General features: G+C 36.6%; 1 long non-coding RNA gene across 3 annotated transcripts in view; it reads left to right on the top strand.

Annotated features, from left to right (window-relative positions):
* Positions 1-16,736, top strand: part of LOC135276940 (uncharacterized) — a 46,499-nt gene extending 29,763 nt beyond the window's left edge. For 2 of the 3 annotated variants that reach the window (XR_010344490.1, XR_010344489.1), the window contains exon 3: positions 16,406-16,736. This is a non-coding gene — a long non-coding RNA (uncharacterized LOC135276940). Of the gene's footprint in view, positions 1-11,287; positions 11,510-16,405 lie in introns of those variants that run through there. The other variant, XR_010344491.1, reaches the window with a different exon arrangement.
* The last annotated feature ends 433 nt before the right edge of the window (positions 16,737-17,169 follow it).

The raw sequence follows: 17,169 nt of genomic DNA, 5'->3' as shown, positions 1-17,169 counted from the left end.
AGAATTAAAACAAAGAGACAGGTAAGAAGAAAAAATCTCCAGGGAGGCTTTGTTATGTGGGAGGCAGGTCACCACAGTGCTGAACTGGAAACCCTTTAGCCAAGCACGTGGACCGGAATTTGCAGAATCCAGCAATAGCTCTTAGTCTAATTAAGAGTTTTCTTCAGTGATATTTAAAAAGTGTAAATTCAGTTAATAGGCAACAAACAGTACTAAGAACATTCAGAAATTCAGGTAGTTAGTTTAAAGAAGAGAAGTGAATAAGCCATAGGAGCTAAGATATTTATTTTATTTCATGATTGACAAAAATTGTGTATATTTATCATGTTCATGGTTTTATTTGAAACGTATATATTTTGACATGGTTAAGTAGAGCTCATTTATATATACATTATCTCACACACTTAACATTTTCTGTGGTGAGAGCACTTAAAATTTACTCTCCCCAATTTCCATGAATATATTGTTTTTAACTGTAGTCACAATGTCGTATGATAGTCTCCTTGAACTTATTTCTTCAATCTAACTGAAATCTTGTATCCTTTGATCAACATTTCTCTTTTACCACCCTAGCCTCTTATACCGTTATTCTAATTTCTACGTCAACTTTTTTAGATTCCACATGTGAGATCATGAAGTATTTGTCTTTCTGTGCCCATGTTATTTCTCTTAACATAATGTCCTCCAGGTTCGTCTATGTTGTCACAAATGACAGAATTTTTCTTCTTTTTAAAGGCTGAAGAGTATTCCATGGTATATATATATATATATATATATATATATATATATATATATATATATATCACATTTTCTTTATCTACTCATCCAGTGACTGACACTTATATTGTTTCCATATCTTGGCTCTTGTGAAGCAATGAGTGCAGGATTGCAAATATATTTTTCTTTTGGGTATATACCCAATAGTGGAATTGCTGCATCATATGGTTGTCCTATTTTTAATATTTTAAGGAGTCTGCATACTGTTTTGCATAATGCTTGTACTAATTTACATTCCCACCAATAGTGCACAAGGGTTTTCTTTCCTCTATATCTTTGCCAACACTTGCTATCTTTTGTCTTTTTGTTAACAGCCATTCTAAGAGGTATGAAGTGATATGTCATTGTGGTTTTAATTTGCATTTATCTCATGATTAATTGCCGAACATATCATATACCTGTTGGCCATCTATGTGTCTTCTTTTGAGTAATGTCTATTTGGATTATTTGCCCATTTGTAAATTGAGTTTTTTGTTTTCTTACTACAAGTTCAAATGAAAGAACTCAGATATCTATACTTTAATATTTTAATGAAGATTGGAAATATAAAAGTATAGTCATTACATATTCTAAAATATGTTAACATGAGCACATAGAAAATTTACTGAACTTACATTTAAATGAGGGGAATTTTGTCTTGTTTCCTCCAATTACCACCTACCCCAATTACCACCTACCCGGCTAATGCTTTCTTCTTCCAGTGTACTTATCTATGCAAGTAGTTTATGTGGCCTGTCTTCCTCATAGGGTTAGTATGAAGCTCAAATGAGAGGATGGAAAAAACACGCATTGAAAGTTAAGTACTAAGAAGAGGAGTAAATAAGAAAAGAGAGTCTAGAATTAGTAATAAGGTGGGTGGCAGGTGTAGTGGAGTAGAGGGAGGAGTCCACAGAAGGAATTCAATTCCATATTCAGATGTAGAGAGTTGTAGGTTAGAGCAGGAGTCCCCAACAACCAGACCAGAGACTGGTAAAAGTCTGGTCCATGGCCTGTTAGGAACCAGGCTGCACAGCAGGAGGTGAGTAGCAGGTGAGCCAGCATTACTGCCTGAGCTCCACCTCCTGTCAGATCAGCAGTGGCATTAGCTTTTTAATGAAGTGCAAATCCTATTGTGAACTGCGAATGTGAGGGATCTAGGTTGCGACTCCTTATGAGAATCAAATGCCTAATATCCTGGGGTGGAACAGGTTCATCCTGAAACCATCTCCTTCTACCCACGTCCATGGAAAAATTGTCTTCCATGAAACCAGTCCTTGGTGCCAAAAAGGTTGAGGACTACTAGGTTAGAAAGACATGATGGAAAAGAAAATTAGCCTACACGAACATTCTGTTGTTGCTTTGAGAGATGAAACCCAGATTACAGTCAACTCTTTTCATTGTCCTGAAAATGTAAATCAATTAATCCTTGATTTCAGCACTTTACTCTGTATTCTTAAAACATAATTACTGTCTCATAATTACTGTTAGAGCAGTCCACATGAAGTGAAATAATTTTCTGGATAGTTGTATCAACACATAGACCACTGTAATACTGTAGACCTATAATAAATAAAATGAAGCTTCTTAAAGTCAGTTTGTTTAACCCTTATCTGTGCACATGTTGTCCCTCAGGGGAAGAAAGAAACAAGCAACTATTGGGTGCCCACCAACCTTAGGTCAGGAAGTATGCCTATCTCAATGGGTCCTCATGCCCATCTCATATGGAAAGTCTATTAACATATGGGAAGATGAAGGTCTGCTGAAATTAAGTAGACTGACAGTTGGTTCTCCAGAGCCATTTGGAAATTCTTAATTGTGATTATGTTAAAAAAAAATTACACTGGACAGGATGAACAAACATTGATTTTATTCGAATACTATTGCCCGAAATAGGGCAGAGCACATAGATGAAGTTTTTATACCCAACTCTGCTGAGGCAAAGGCAGGAGGGTTTTTAAGTACTGAGCTCTGAGCCTAGGGAAAAAGTGCTGGAGGACTGCAGGGAAGATATTGATCAATGCAGGGAAGATGTTGATATATTGAACACATTGGGTTATAATTGAGTTTGCAAAGGTTTTGTCTGTGATTAGGCCCTCTGTGTTTGCTAATTGGTGACTTTGCTGTGAAGACATGTTCCTACTCTCACAAAATGACTGAGAAGTAGGGGTGCTATCTCCTCCGATGTTCAGATTTCAAAGAGATGGTTCCCAGATTCTTGAGGATGACATTTCCTGAATTATGAAACTCGCAAAAGATTTATATACATTTCAAAGGAACAGATAAAAATTTACATTTGTAAGTATTCTAAAGTAAATGCTCTAGGAAAAGAGAGTTTGGCAACCTATTGTCAGAAAGAAACCTATTTAAATTTGTAGTCAAGCTTAGGCTTTTTGGGTCAGTTACATTCAAAAATTGCTTAGGAAATGTAAAACAAACCAACCTACCAAAAAACAAACAAACCCCAGGTCCTACCATGGACCAATAAAATCTGAAAATTAGAATCTCAAGTAACCTGGGCATCAGTATTTTTAAAAACTACTCAGGCAATTGGAATATGGACCGAACATCACATGTCTACATGCCTGTCCTGTAACATTGCACTCCAACACCTGCCCCCTAACTGAGCCACGATGGTCTTTGGCCCCACGAATGGCTTATTGATTAGGATTATTTTAGGTGTAGTGATGGTGTTATGGGGGAAAGGGGAAGTTTTATCTTTGCCCTTTGAGGACCCTCTGAAAATCAACTGACAAAAGGCAGATTAGTAGGAGAAATGGCATACAAATTTATTAATGTGCATGGAGGAAATTCAGTAATTGCCCCATCCCATAAAGGGATACAGATGATTTATGTACCCTTCTTCTTAGGGTAAAGGGAGTTGGGGTAGTATGGATGATTTTAGGGAAGGTAGTAAGTGATTTTTAGGGGAATCCAATGAGCTTGAAAAACATTCAGTGGCTTGGAACAAAGTTTGTTGGGCCCACAGAGCAGGCAGTGGTTTGTGACAAACCTGTGTGTTGACACACTTCAGTCATTCTTCCAGGGATTAGTTCAATTAATGAAAACTCAGAGAAGGTGCTATGATGAATTGTTTTCTTCTGTGTCAGGGCCAGACTTTAATCACATAAAGGAGCTTCAGAGAACAACTTCATCCTGTGCTTTAGGAGATAAGAGTCAGGAGAGGAGAAGATCAGACAGACCTTGCTTGAGTCTTCTTCAGTTCAGTGAGTCAAAGCACCATATTTTGGAGTATTGGTTTCTGAGCTCAACAGTGTAGTCATTCAGTTTGGGTGATTGCATAATCTAAGTACTTAGTTATATTAATGTGTTCTCGCAGACACTGTTGTTGTCAACTGCCTCCCTTCTATAAACTCCTTTGATTTATAGATTATCGGTTTTGTTTGAGCAGTAGCACTCTCAGAGAAAGCATGAGCCTCCACAGCTTCTGGAAGTGTATCATGATTGGCCAAAGACAGGTAATATGAATATTTCCCTATTTGCTAAATGCTCATTTATAAGTAAACATGACCCAGTACTGACAAATAAGATGTAAAAGAAGTATCCTGGGTGCCTACTGAGCAGAATATTTTCCTCAGATATGAAGGAATAGAGAGAAATCTTGCCTCTTTCTTCTGACTTTGAATGGGTTGTATAGCATGTAATGCTTGAGGCAGCCGTCTTGCAACCAAGAGGTAACAAGCTATAATAAATGATGAAAAATCAAGTTCTCCAATAGAGTAGAGAGTTAGAACCTGGATTCTTAATAATATCATGATGTTCTATGCAACACTTAGAACCACTTACTTTCAGATTATCTTTTGTGTGTGTGATAATTCTTTCTCTCATTTAAGCCACTGTTAGTTAATTATTGGGCTTGCAACTGAAAGCATTCTACTTGATAATGTCATAACATGATGAGTGAAAGCTGAGATTTATGAAGAGGTTACAGAAGTCATCAATAATGGAAAACAGTGTTTATGTTTCTGCACATAGCCAGAATTCATCTCTCCTTCTACAACTTAATAATAGAAAAACTTACCAGAGTTTCCCTTTTTTAAAATTGTTAATGTGTGTTTCTCTTCCCTATTGGACTCTGGCTCTCTGGAGAATGCAGACTGTGCTATTTTTCTTGGAGTCTCCTCCAGTTCCAGTTTAATGCTTTGTGCATACTATTTGCCCAATAAGTGTTAAATCGAGTGAATTGAAGTTTGAGTTTGACAGCTTAGTGATTTATGAGGAGCTGAATCATGTGTGAGTTGAATAAAGTTCTTATGGAGATAAAAATGTTGGTAGGATTGAACATGTCCTCTGTGAAATGAGTGACAAGGAATCTCCTTAAATTAGTCTTTGCACCATTACCATTAAACATCAGCCCTTGAATTATCAGGTGTGGGTTGAATAATCTAAAATTAGGTAGAATTAATCTAAAATAATCCCTTTAACTTTTCATTTTCTCAGTAGTAAACATCTGGTATGCCTGAAATCACTATTTAATTTTTTTTTGTTATTTTTGAAAAGCTGTCTACTATCCTTAAGTACCATGTGAAACTACTGGCTGCACCTCAATGCCTTTCACCTCAGCAATAGAATCATCATGTCAATTTGGCTCATTTTCCCTGCAAAGACAGTCATGTGCACTGATAGTGAAATTAAAAATAACTCTCTCTGTTTGGAATTCAGGATGGGTAGGAACCTCATCAGCCTACAAGGCCACAGCCTTTCAGAACTGTCAACTGCCACTCAAGGGAGTTGACATAGCTGTGAGGCATTTTAATACCAATATTTTCCCCACAGTCTAAAATGATTCAGGATTGTGCAAGAGAGAAGGAAATCCACTAAGGGTGTGAATGAAAATGGTCTTCTTTGTTAAAGCCATGTGGATTTTTATTTAACGTTATTATCTAATTGCATACAGAGCTCTAAGGTGTCATAGGAAGCTCTACAGTCATGTAGCCTTTTGACTCTAGGGAGGTCAATGCCTATACTATCCTCTACAAATTATTGGCTATTCAGTTTTTAAAGGTTGCCAGACAGGGAATTTTGCTAATATTAAATAGAACCTGACCTTATGTTAATTAGCATTAGAGTACAGAAGTTATTTCATCTAACAAGTTAAGCTCTGTGATACTGAAATAAATGATATATCAGTATGTCTTTATTAAGGGCAAAGAAGTAGCCATTTTAGGCAAGTCTAAAAATAAAGTTTTAAATTTCACCATGAAAAACTTAACTGAGCAGATTCTTAAACTTTATTCTCTCTGAGAATGTTAGTCTCACCCTAAGTCCTTCTCAAGACAGCTCACTTCAATCCTGAGCCTACTACCACCCATCATTCCTACCCTTAGCAACCATGGCAGCATGAACCACAGGAGATTCCATTGCCTCATTTTATACACAACTCTTTTTATGAGGGGTTAAGTGTGGCTCCTTCCTCTCTATGAAATGAAGTGTATAGTTCTTGTATGTCAGAAAATTTGTTTACGTGGTCTCTCAGCCAGAGACAGGTAAATCTAAATAATGTCCCAGGTCTGTACATGAACATCTACAGAAATTTGCTGGGAGAAATTTTATAAGATATAAGTAAATGGTCTTTGTATTGAGTCCAATTACTCAATATTCTTAAGGTGTCAGTTCTCCTCAATTGGATCTACAGATTCAAAGCAATCTCAGTCAAAATCCAAGCAGAATTTTCTGCAGAAATTGACAAGTAGATTCTAAAAATTTTATAAAGACCCTGAATAGTGAGAACATTTTTTGAAAAAGAATGACAAAGTTGGAAGACCCTATCTGATTTTAAGACTTATTCTAAAATGATAGAAATTACGAGTGTGGTGTCAAGGCTGACAAGTAGATTAATAGACTAGAGAATCTAGAAATAAATCCACACATATTTGGACAACTGATAACTGACAGAGCTTTATAGGTAATTATGTGGAGAAAGAATATTCTTTTTAATAAATGGTGCAACAACAATTGTAGCTCTATATGCAAAAAGAGGAAAAAAAATCCTGATTCACAGCTCACACCACTTACAAAACTTTAATAAAAAAAAGTGAAGCCTAAAATTGTTAAATTTCTATGAAAAAACAAAGCAGAAAATGTTATCTGGGCTAGGCAAAAATTTTTTAGCTATGACACTGAAAGTATAATCTACAAAAGAAAAAATGATAAATTCTACTTCATCCAAATTAAAGTCTTCTGCTCTCAGAAAAACACTATTAAGAAAATCAAGAAACAAGCAATAGATTAGAAAAAATATTTGCAAATTATAAATCATGGATTATATTCAGAATATAAGAAGAATGTTTGAACTCACAAATGTGAAAATAGAAGGGCTAATAAAAGTAAGTGAAAAACTTATACTTTTAACTAAAGATATTTGGATTGCAAAATCCGATTTCATTTGTTAACAGACAAATTCATGTTAAAAGTCACTCTGTATTATCTCGAAAATCTTATTAAGATAATTGAAATAAAAAAGACTGGCCATATCAAGTATTACCAAGGATATGGAGAAAGTGGAACTCTGTAAACTGCTGATAGGAGTATAAGATGGTACAACCACTTTGGAAAACAGGTCAGCAGTTTCTTAAAAAAAAAAGATACAACTACTACATTATCCAGCCATTCAACTCCTAGATATTTATCAAAGAGGGTATTCACACACAGACTTTTCCAAAAATATTTATAGAAGTTTTATTTGTAATAGCCTCAAACAACCCAAATGACCATCAACAGAAGAACAGATAAGCAACAGATAAACTATTATTTCCTTGTATGGCTATACAACAATAGTACTAACCAACAGAAAGGAACATACTATTGATACACACAAAATTGTGAATGAATTGCCCCCAAATCATGCCATGTGTTAGAAGCCAGAATAAGAAAGAGAATATATTATATGATTCTATTTTTGCAAAATGCTAGACTATGCAAATTAATCAATAATAGCAGAAAGTAGATTATTGCTTGCCTCTGAAAAAGGTTAGGAGGTATGGGAGGATGAGATTGGTGAGGAGAAAATGGATGGGTTTGATGGATGTTAATTATCTTTATTGTGGTGATGATTTCTTAAATAGATACATATTTCAAAATATATCAAATTGTACACTTAAGTTTGTATGGCGTATTTTGTGTAAATTATACATTGATTAAGCTGTTTAAAACTTCTTCCTCAGCTCCTGCCATCCATGCAGGAGGACTTTTTCTGTTGGGTTGAAGTAACCATCCAGTCAGGTCTTGCATGTTAGCATAAGCTAGGTAATTCAGTTCTAGTTCACTTCTACAGGTTGCACAGCTGGCTTCTGAAAAACAGTCACCTCTGCCCTGCCAGGAAGAAGGCTGCCATGTTTCTAATGCAAATATATTGCTTCTCTTCATTACAGTGCAAATCCTACCAAGATTTGACCTTTAAAAACTGTTTACATATGAGTCAGGTGTCAGTTGTGTGACCACCCAATTTCAAGGGACACATGCCAAGTTCTCTAAGGGATTCTCTCTTGAACACCACCCAACTTAATTCAGGAAGACAATAATTATTCCATTCTCTGAGCAGAAAGGCATGAAGAAAGAACCTTTGACAATCTTTACAAAGCAGTTTTCCCAGACATTCTCATTCCTGGTGACTCTGAGCCTTCCTTTATGCAGCCAGAGGGTGGAAAGAAGGCTAGTCTTAACTATTGCTTTGGAAAGTGAGAGTTCATATGTTTGTTGGCTGGTTGTATGTCTTCTTTTGAGAAGTGTCTTTTCACGTCCATTGTCCATATTTAATTAGGGTGATGTGATTTTTTTCTTGTTGACCAATTTAAGTTCCTTATTGATTCTGGATAGGGTGTTCATTTTTGTCAACTTTATGGAAGATCAGTTGGTTATAGTGTGCAGCTTTATTTTTGGTTTCTCTATTCTGTTCCTTTGGTCTGTGTGTTTGTTTTTGTACCACAATCATGCTGTTTTGGTTATTGTAGCCTTGCACTATAGTTTAAATTCAGGTAATGTGATGCCCTTCCCACATTGTTCTTTTCACTTGGGATTGCTTTGGCTATTCAGGCTCTTTTCCTGGTTTCAGAGAAATGCAAATCAAAACCACAATGAGATACCAACTCAACCTACTCATAATAGCTATAAATAAAAAGTCAAAAAATAATAGATGTTGGTGAGATTGTGGAGAAAAGAGAATACTTACATACTGTCAGTAGAAATGTAAATTCATTCAGCTTCTGTGGGTGGCAGTTAGGAGATTCTGTGGGAAGCAATTTGAAGAACTAAAACTAGAACTACCATTTGACCCAGCAATCCCATTACTGTATATCTACCAAAAAGACACCTGCACTGATATGTTTATCGCAGCACTGTTTATAATAGCAAAGACATGGAATCAACCTAGGTGCCCACTAATAGTGAGTTGGGTAGAGAAAATGTGATATATATACACCATGGAATACTATGCAGTCCTTAAGAAGAGTAAAGTCATGTCCTTTGTGGCAACATGAATGCCATTAGAGGTCATTATCCTAAGTGAATTAATGCAGAAACAGCAAACCAAATACAGCACATTCTCATTTATAAGTGAGAGCTAAACCTTGGGTACACATGGACATCATGCTGGGAACAATAGACACAAGGAGCTCTAAAAGGGGGAAGAGAGGGAGGCAAAGATTGAAAAACTACCTGTTGAGTACTATGCACACTATTGGGGTGATGGGTTCAATACAAGCCCAAATCTCACCATTATGTAACACACCCATGTAACAAACTTGCACATGTACCCCCAAATCTAAAAATTTTTTAAAAACACAAAGAATGTAAGGGTTCTTTGGCTTCTCTGTTCTAAATTTACCTTAGCCTGAAACCCCAAATAGTACCTCCTATTTAGAAGGCTAACAATTGATTAAAGAATGAAGCAGGAAAATGCCATAAATGATCTGTAGTAAATTTGTGTTAATGTAGTTTTTATGTTTTGGTAGCAAATCCAAAAAATCGTCTCTTTGCATACTCTAATAATTTTTAAGACAGAATATTATATAAAGACTATTGAGTATGCAATTATTTTTGACTCAAAACTATAAAGTGAAAGGAAATTAATGATTATGGGAAAAGATAGAGAATTAATCCATTGTTTTCGTTTTCAGACTAATTTTGGGTAGTAGAGTCTTTATCATAAAATTTAAAATTATAAAGATAGTTTCGCTTACCCTCATCATTACTATATTTTAAAAGCATGATCTACCCAGGTACCTGTAATCCTAGCACTTTGGAAGGTTGAGGTGGTAGGATCCTGGGTTTGAGCCCAGGAGTCCAAGATAAGCCTGAGTGACACAATGGGACTCCATCTCCACAAATTTTTTTTTTTAAAAGCCAGTCATGGTGTGCACACCTGTAGTCCCAGCTACTATGGAGGCTGAGGTGAGAGGATCAATTGAGCCTAGGAGGTTGAGGCTGTAGTGAGCTGCGATTGTACCTCTGCATTGCAGCCTGGGTGACAGAGTGGGACCTTGTCTCAAAAATAGCAAAACTCAATAGACAAAAGCAGGAGCTAATGGGATTGATGCCAACAACATCAACAACAATAATCATTATTATTTAAAAATATTCATCTTATCACTTTTATGTGCTATGATCAGAAAGTTTCCATATAAATTTAATACATCAGAGGGATATATCCATGATTGGAAGAAGTGATTTATATCTGATATGGTTTGGCTGTGTCAGCACCCAAATCTCAACTTGAATTGTATCTCCCAGAATTCCCATGTGTTGTGGGAGGGACCCAGGGGGAGGTAACTGAATCATGGGGGCGGGTCTTTCCCATGGTATTCTCATGGTAATGAATAAGTCTCAGAAGATCTGATGGGTTTATCAGGGGTTTCCACTTTGGCTTCTTCCTTATCTTCTCTTGCTGCCGCCATGTAAGAAGTGCCTTTAGTCTCCCACCATGATTCTCAGGCCTCCCCAGACATGTGGAACTATAATTCCAATTAAACTTCTTTTCCTTCCCCGTCTCAGATATGTCTTTATCAGCAGTGTGAAAATGGCCTAATACAGTAAATTGGTAGTAGTAGAGAGGAGCGTTGCTGAAAAGATACCAAAAATTGTGGAACGACTTTGGAACTGGGTAACAGGCAGAAGTTGGAACAGTTTGGAGGGCTCAGAAGAATACAGGAAAATGAAGGAGATTTGTTGAATGGCTTTGACAAAAGCTCTGGTAATTTTATGAACAATAAGGTCCAAGCTGAGGTAGTCTCAGATGCAGAGGAGGAACTTGTTGGGAACTGGAGCAAAGAGGATACTGTTATGTTTCTGCAGAGAAACTGGTGGCATTTTGCCCCTGCCCCAGAGATCTGTGGAACTTTCACCTTGGGAAGGATGATTTAGGGTATCTGGCTGAAGAAATTTCTAAGCAGCAAAGCATTCAAGAGATGACTTGGGTGCTGTTAAAAGCATTCAATTTTAAAAGGGAAACAGAACATAAAAGTTCAGAAAATTTGCAGCCTGATAATGTAGTAAAGAAAAATTCATTTTTTTTTTTCAGGAGAATTCAAGCTGGCTGCAGAAATTTGCATAAGTAGTAAGGAGCCAAATGTTAATCACCAAGACAATGAGGAAAATATCTCCAGGGCATGTGATAGGTCTTCATGACAGCCTCTCCCATCACAGACATGGAAGCCTTAGAGGAAAAAATGGTTTCATGGGCTGGGCCCAGGGTCCCTATGCTGTATGGAGCCTAGGAACTTGGTTTCCTGTGTCCCAGCTACTCCAGCCATGGTTAAAAGGGGCCAAGTACAGCTTGGCCCATGGTTTCAGAGGGTGCAAGCCCCAAACCTTGGCAGGTTCCACATGATGTTGAGCCTGTGGGTGTACAGAAGTCAGGAATTGAGGTTTGGGAACCTCCACCTAGATTTCAGAAGATGTATGGAAATGCCTGGATGCACAGGCAAAAGTTTTCTGCAGAGGCAGTGTCCTCATGGAGAACCTCTGCTGGGGCAGTGCAGAATGGAGCCCCCACATAGAGTCCCTACTGGGGCGCTGCTTAGTGGAGCTGTAAGAGGAAGGCCGCCATCCTTCAGAACCCAGAATGGTAGATCCACTGACATCTTGGACTGTGTGCCTGGAAAAGACACAGACACTCAATACCGTCCTGTGAAAGCAGCCAGGAGGGAGGCTGTACCCTGCAAAACCACAGCAGTGGAGCTGCCCAATACCATGGGAAACTCACCTTTTGCATCAGTGTCATGTGGATGTGAGACATGGACTCAAAGGAGATCATTTTGGAGCTTTAAAATTTAACTGCCCCACTGGATTTTGGACTTGCATAGGCCCTGTAACCCCTTTGTTTTGGTAAATTTCTTTTGTTTGGAATGGCTGTATTTACCTAATGCCAGTACCACCATTGTATCTGGGAAATAAATAGCTTGCTTTTGATTTTATAGGCTCATAGGCAGAAGGAACTTGCCTTGTCTCAGATGAAACTTTGGACTGTGGACTTTTGGGTTAATGCTTAAATAAGTTAAGACTTTGGTGGACTGTTGGGAAGGCATGATTGGTTTTGAAATGTGAAGACATGAGATTTGGAGGAGCCAGGGGCAGAATGATATGGTTTGGCTGTGTCCCCACCCAAGTCTCATCTTGAATTGTATCTCCCAGAATTCTCACGTGTTGTGTGAGGGACCCAGGGGGAGGTAATTGAATCATGGGGGTGGGTCTTTCCCATGCTATTCTTGTAATAGTGAATAAACCTCACATGATTTGATGGGTTAATCAAGGGTTTTGGCTTTTGCTTCTTCATCTTTTGCTACCACCATGTAAGAAGTGCCTTTCTCCTCCTGCCATGATTCTGAGGCCTCCCCAGCTATGTGGAACTGTACGTCCAATTAAACCTCTTTTTCGTCTCAGTCTCAGGTATGTCTTTATCAGTAGCCTGGAAACAGACTAATATAACATCCAATAGCTCAAAATCATTAGTATATATACATAACATTTATTAATAAACTCAATAAAACAGAATGGTTGTGTTTCAATAGTTATTTGCAAATACTTTAAAACATAATGAGTTATCCTGCCTTGATTTCCCATCATAGAAACAGTATTTAAGATCACTTTATATATAATAAATAGATAAGTTTTGACTGCTGTTCTTCAAATCTGCTAATGTGAAAATTGTGACTTAATTGTTTACTTTCATCACTAGTCCAGGAAGAAATGTTTACAGTTTACTTACTAAGAAACTGTCATTCTGTATTCTTAGGAGGCCACCTGTTGTCAGACAACTAATGCTAGGAGGATAAAACATATGCTGGAAAAATGACACCTAAACAGCATATTTGTTTTATACTTTCCACAAATTAAATTATGTGGCACTAACATCTAATAGCTCTTACTTCACTACAGGCAGTGTTTTAATGTCTTTTTGTCTTAATGTTTTAATGTCTTCTATAAACAAAGACAAGGAGGGAATTACAAAACAATGTTACATATCATGGTAATTATTTTATATCTGGATCTAGACTTGGATCAAATACAGGCCACTCTTGGTCCCCACATCCTATAAATATGGGGTTGTATAGTATTTGGCTTGACTTGTTCAATGAGCAGTTAGGTAAAAACTGACTTAACTTCAAATGCTTTAAAAAAAATACAGAAATTACAGATTTATTTTTAAATGGTTAAATTATTTATGTACCAATTTAATCTTTCACACTTTCCCATTATACAGAATTGGGATTGTTTGCATTAGCTAGACCAAAACACTCCATCCTATGGTTTTTGTTTATTCTACTTGCATCTTTTGCTTCTCCTTTGAAGTCTGCTTTCTCATCTCCTCCACATTTTAGATGTTAAAGTACTTCTGCTCTCTTTGTGGCTCCTCATCCTTTCAAAACTGGGAAAGCATTTATTTCATCTTTTTAAACTTGTTAACCAATAGTCTGGTCATTTTTTTCATTTCAAGGAGTTTCAGCCCATGCTTTAGCTCAACCAACCACTTGTCTTTTAAACCTTGCATTTCTAATCAGAAATGTGGATATCTTCAAGCATATGGCAAGGTATTTTGAGGAGCCAAGAGGTCCCTGCAGTTATACTATAGCAATCTAAAAGAATCCTGTTAAGGATTAGGATGACTACAATGTTTGGATTGACAAAGAAGTAGGAAGGCAGAAAGATTTGTCTCCTAGATAATCGCCTCAGAAATTTTGGAATTGAGACCAACTGCATCCACAGAGCTTAATAAGGGATAAAACCACCTCTGTCAATTTAACTCCAGCATTTATTTGAGGAGAAAGAAATGCTGCATTTCTTATGAAGGAAAATTTCTTTTGTATTTCTTTTTTATGCAGGAAAATGATAAAATAATAAATAACCTTAGGAAATTCCTAAAAATCAGTTTTTCTAGACAAACAATTTCCTCACCTGAGTAAACAGGTTTAATAAACTTTTGTCCAGCAAAATTTTAATAAACTTAACTGGAATCACTGAGACCAAACCCAAAATACTATAAATATCTTTATCTGCCTTCCGTTTCTGAGACACTATTAAGATTATCAAGATATTAATCCTTTCTGATATAACTTTAATAAACTTTGCTTTGCTTCAACAGATTAATCTGGTGGTCCTTTGGGGGTGGGGGAGCGGTAAGGTAGTTGTTGACAAGTCTTAAGTACATTTGTAATGGGGATTGTTTCTGCTGCTGTTGTTTTCTGAAGTTGACTTGTTTTAGCACAGATGGCCCTGTAGGGGCCTCTAGGGTCTCTTCTCTGCACTAAAAACACCAGGGAAATATTCTGTTTCTAAAGCTATTGCAATTTTGTTTTTACAAACCTGCCCTGATTATAAACTGAAACTTCTTGGAACGCTTTCCCATTTCTGGTTTCTATTTCTAGAAACTACATTTCTGATAGAGTTGTCTAAATTTAGGTAATTTAAATAATCATTTCTAGCAAGAGATTTTAGGAATATATAACAACTGAGGTCTCTGAGTGCAAATATTTCAAGATTCTCTAAGCTTGTCTTTGGATGTGTTCTCTTTATGAATAGGCAAGACACTTGGACAAAAATATCTGTCACTCAACTAATAATTGTGGTTGATTTAGCTGATTTGCCTGAAATAAATTTATCTTTTCTCCTCACAAGAGCTACCTGGAATCTTCCTGAATGACTTTATTTGAAAGAACAACTTTTTAGTAGTGATTTATCACATTATAGAGTTCAAAGAGCAGGACAACAAAAGGGTGTACTCCAGACGAGAGATCTGTGAACACAATGCAATTACTTCTTTATTTTATACTCTCTGAGGACTAAATGAAATTACAGTGATAAGGTACTCACTTCAAAGTAACTTCCAACAAAAATAAATTAGAAAGTTATTAATATGACCTAAAAATTAGTGAGAAATGGACAGGCTTCAATAAATAAAAACTTTTCCATCTACATTCAGAATGATCAGAAATTACATGAAGCCATTTGAACCAATTTTTGGTTTGTAAATGCGTAGGTGATATTTTTCATAAATGAAATAAATTGCAGAATATGCTACCTTGGGTTTCAAGATAAAATATCTACAGATTAATATTTTCTGAAATTTAAAGTATTTTTAGAAGAGACACTGTTAACAAATAACTAGGAAAGAGAATACGGCTTATTTTAGAGAAAAGAATTAATACTTATAATACCCAATGAATCCTACAAGTAATATGAACATTCAAATGTAAAACAGGGAAAAAATAGATAATTATAGAAATTGAAATATAAATGGTTAATAATTATTTGAAAACATTTAATTTTGCTAGTAGCCACATAAATACAAATTAAAATACCAATTGGATAAAACTTTTCAGCAAACATATTGGCAAAAATTTTAAAAGTGGAATTATAAAATTTTAGTGTGCACGTAAATATCTGGGAATGTTTTTAAAGTGCAGATTGTTTGTTATGTCTGGGAAGGGACCTGAAAGTCTATATTTCTAACAAACTTCCAAAAGATGCTGATGTTGATCTGAGATCCACACACTGAGAATAAAAGGCTTAACAGACACTTAAAAACCCACTGACTTAAAATAAAATTCAGCCAGGCATGGTGGCTCATGCCTGTAATTCCAGCACTTTTGGAGGCTGAGGCGGGAGAATCACAAGGTCAGAAGATCAAGAACATCTTGGCCAACATGGTGAAATAGCCAGGCATAGTGGCAGGTGCCTGTATTTGCAGATACGAGGCTGAGGTAGGAGTATCACTGGAACCCGTGAGGTGGAGATTGCAGTGAGCAGAGGTCGCACCACTGCACTCCAGCCTGGGCGACGAGGGAAACTCCATCTCAAAAAAAAAAAAAAAAATTATCCCTTAAGTCTGAAAATAGTGTCTAAAATCTCATATACAATAGACATTCCTTTAGGCTAATTCATTATTCCTAAGAGGGCAACATTAGGTTTCACCACAGCCAGTTGACATTTTACAATGAAATCTCATGAACCAATTAGCACTGGAGTTCATCAGATTAGCTAGTTTTCAATGAAGCATGACGTTGCAAGAATGGGATACAGAAAAGTTATGTTCCCATTGGAAACAAAAAAGAGGCAAATATCCAGAACATAAAGAGATGGCTAGGTGGAGGGATAGCAGGGCCTGTGTGGCAAAATGACAGTGTCCTTCCTGTCTTTACAGGGATCTCTTAAAAGAACAAGGAGCAGTATGAGGAAAGGGAAGTGTTAGAGATGGATTTTCATCCTAGACATCAGCACAGAGGGAGCCCTGAAAACTGTGAGTATAGAATGAACAGTGGGAAATAGAAAGGTAAACACTTTCTGGTTGTATCTGTTTTTAAAGACAGTAGCAACTACTGTATAATGTTGGGGTTTAAAAAAGAAGTGTTTGGAATATGAAACCATTCTTTGGTTTAAAAATGCTGAATTTAATAGAATTGATTATTTTCATGCTAGAAATAACCTAATTGCCTAGTGAAAAACTAAGAAATACAAGAAATTAAAAACATGAATCAAGTTGTTTATTACTGCTTTATTTCTCATAAACCTTGTGATTATAGGCAGATTCTAAAAATCAAGTTTAAATCCACTATGTATTGCTGTGCTCAACAAAGCCAGTGTAGTAAATACTGTGATTTTCTATAACGTTCAGCATCAGCTCTCCTCATGGGTAGTTCTACTCAGGGCCTGGAATCCCAGGGAAGTTAAAGCAGCAGAACAATGTCTACTTCCTGGGTTTATCTATATTACACTCCTCAGAACGCCTTTGGAATTCTGACTTTCCTGTCAAGAGAGGACTATACTTGCAATAAGGGTCTATTGACTGGCCTAGTGTCCGAACATGAAACACAACATAAAAAGATTCAACAGGGCTGTGGTATTTGTATGACGTCTACATCATGCATTTTTCAGAGGGGTTGCACAGTAAATACAAAGATGTTACAC

This window comes from Aotus nancymaae, unplaced genomic scaffold (assembly GCF_030222135.1).
Source record: "Aotus nancymaae isolate 86718 unplaced genomic scaffold, 86718_ANA_hifiasm-v0.15.2.pri h1tg000029l, whole genome shotgun sequence".
NCBI classification, from domain to species: Eukaryota; Metazoa; Chordata; class Mammalia; order Primates; family Aotidae; genus Aotus; species Aotus nancymaae.
This window is presented reverse-complemented; position numbering and strand designations above follow the sequence as displayed.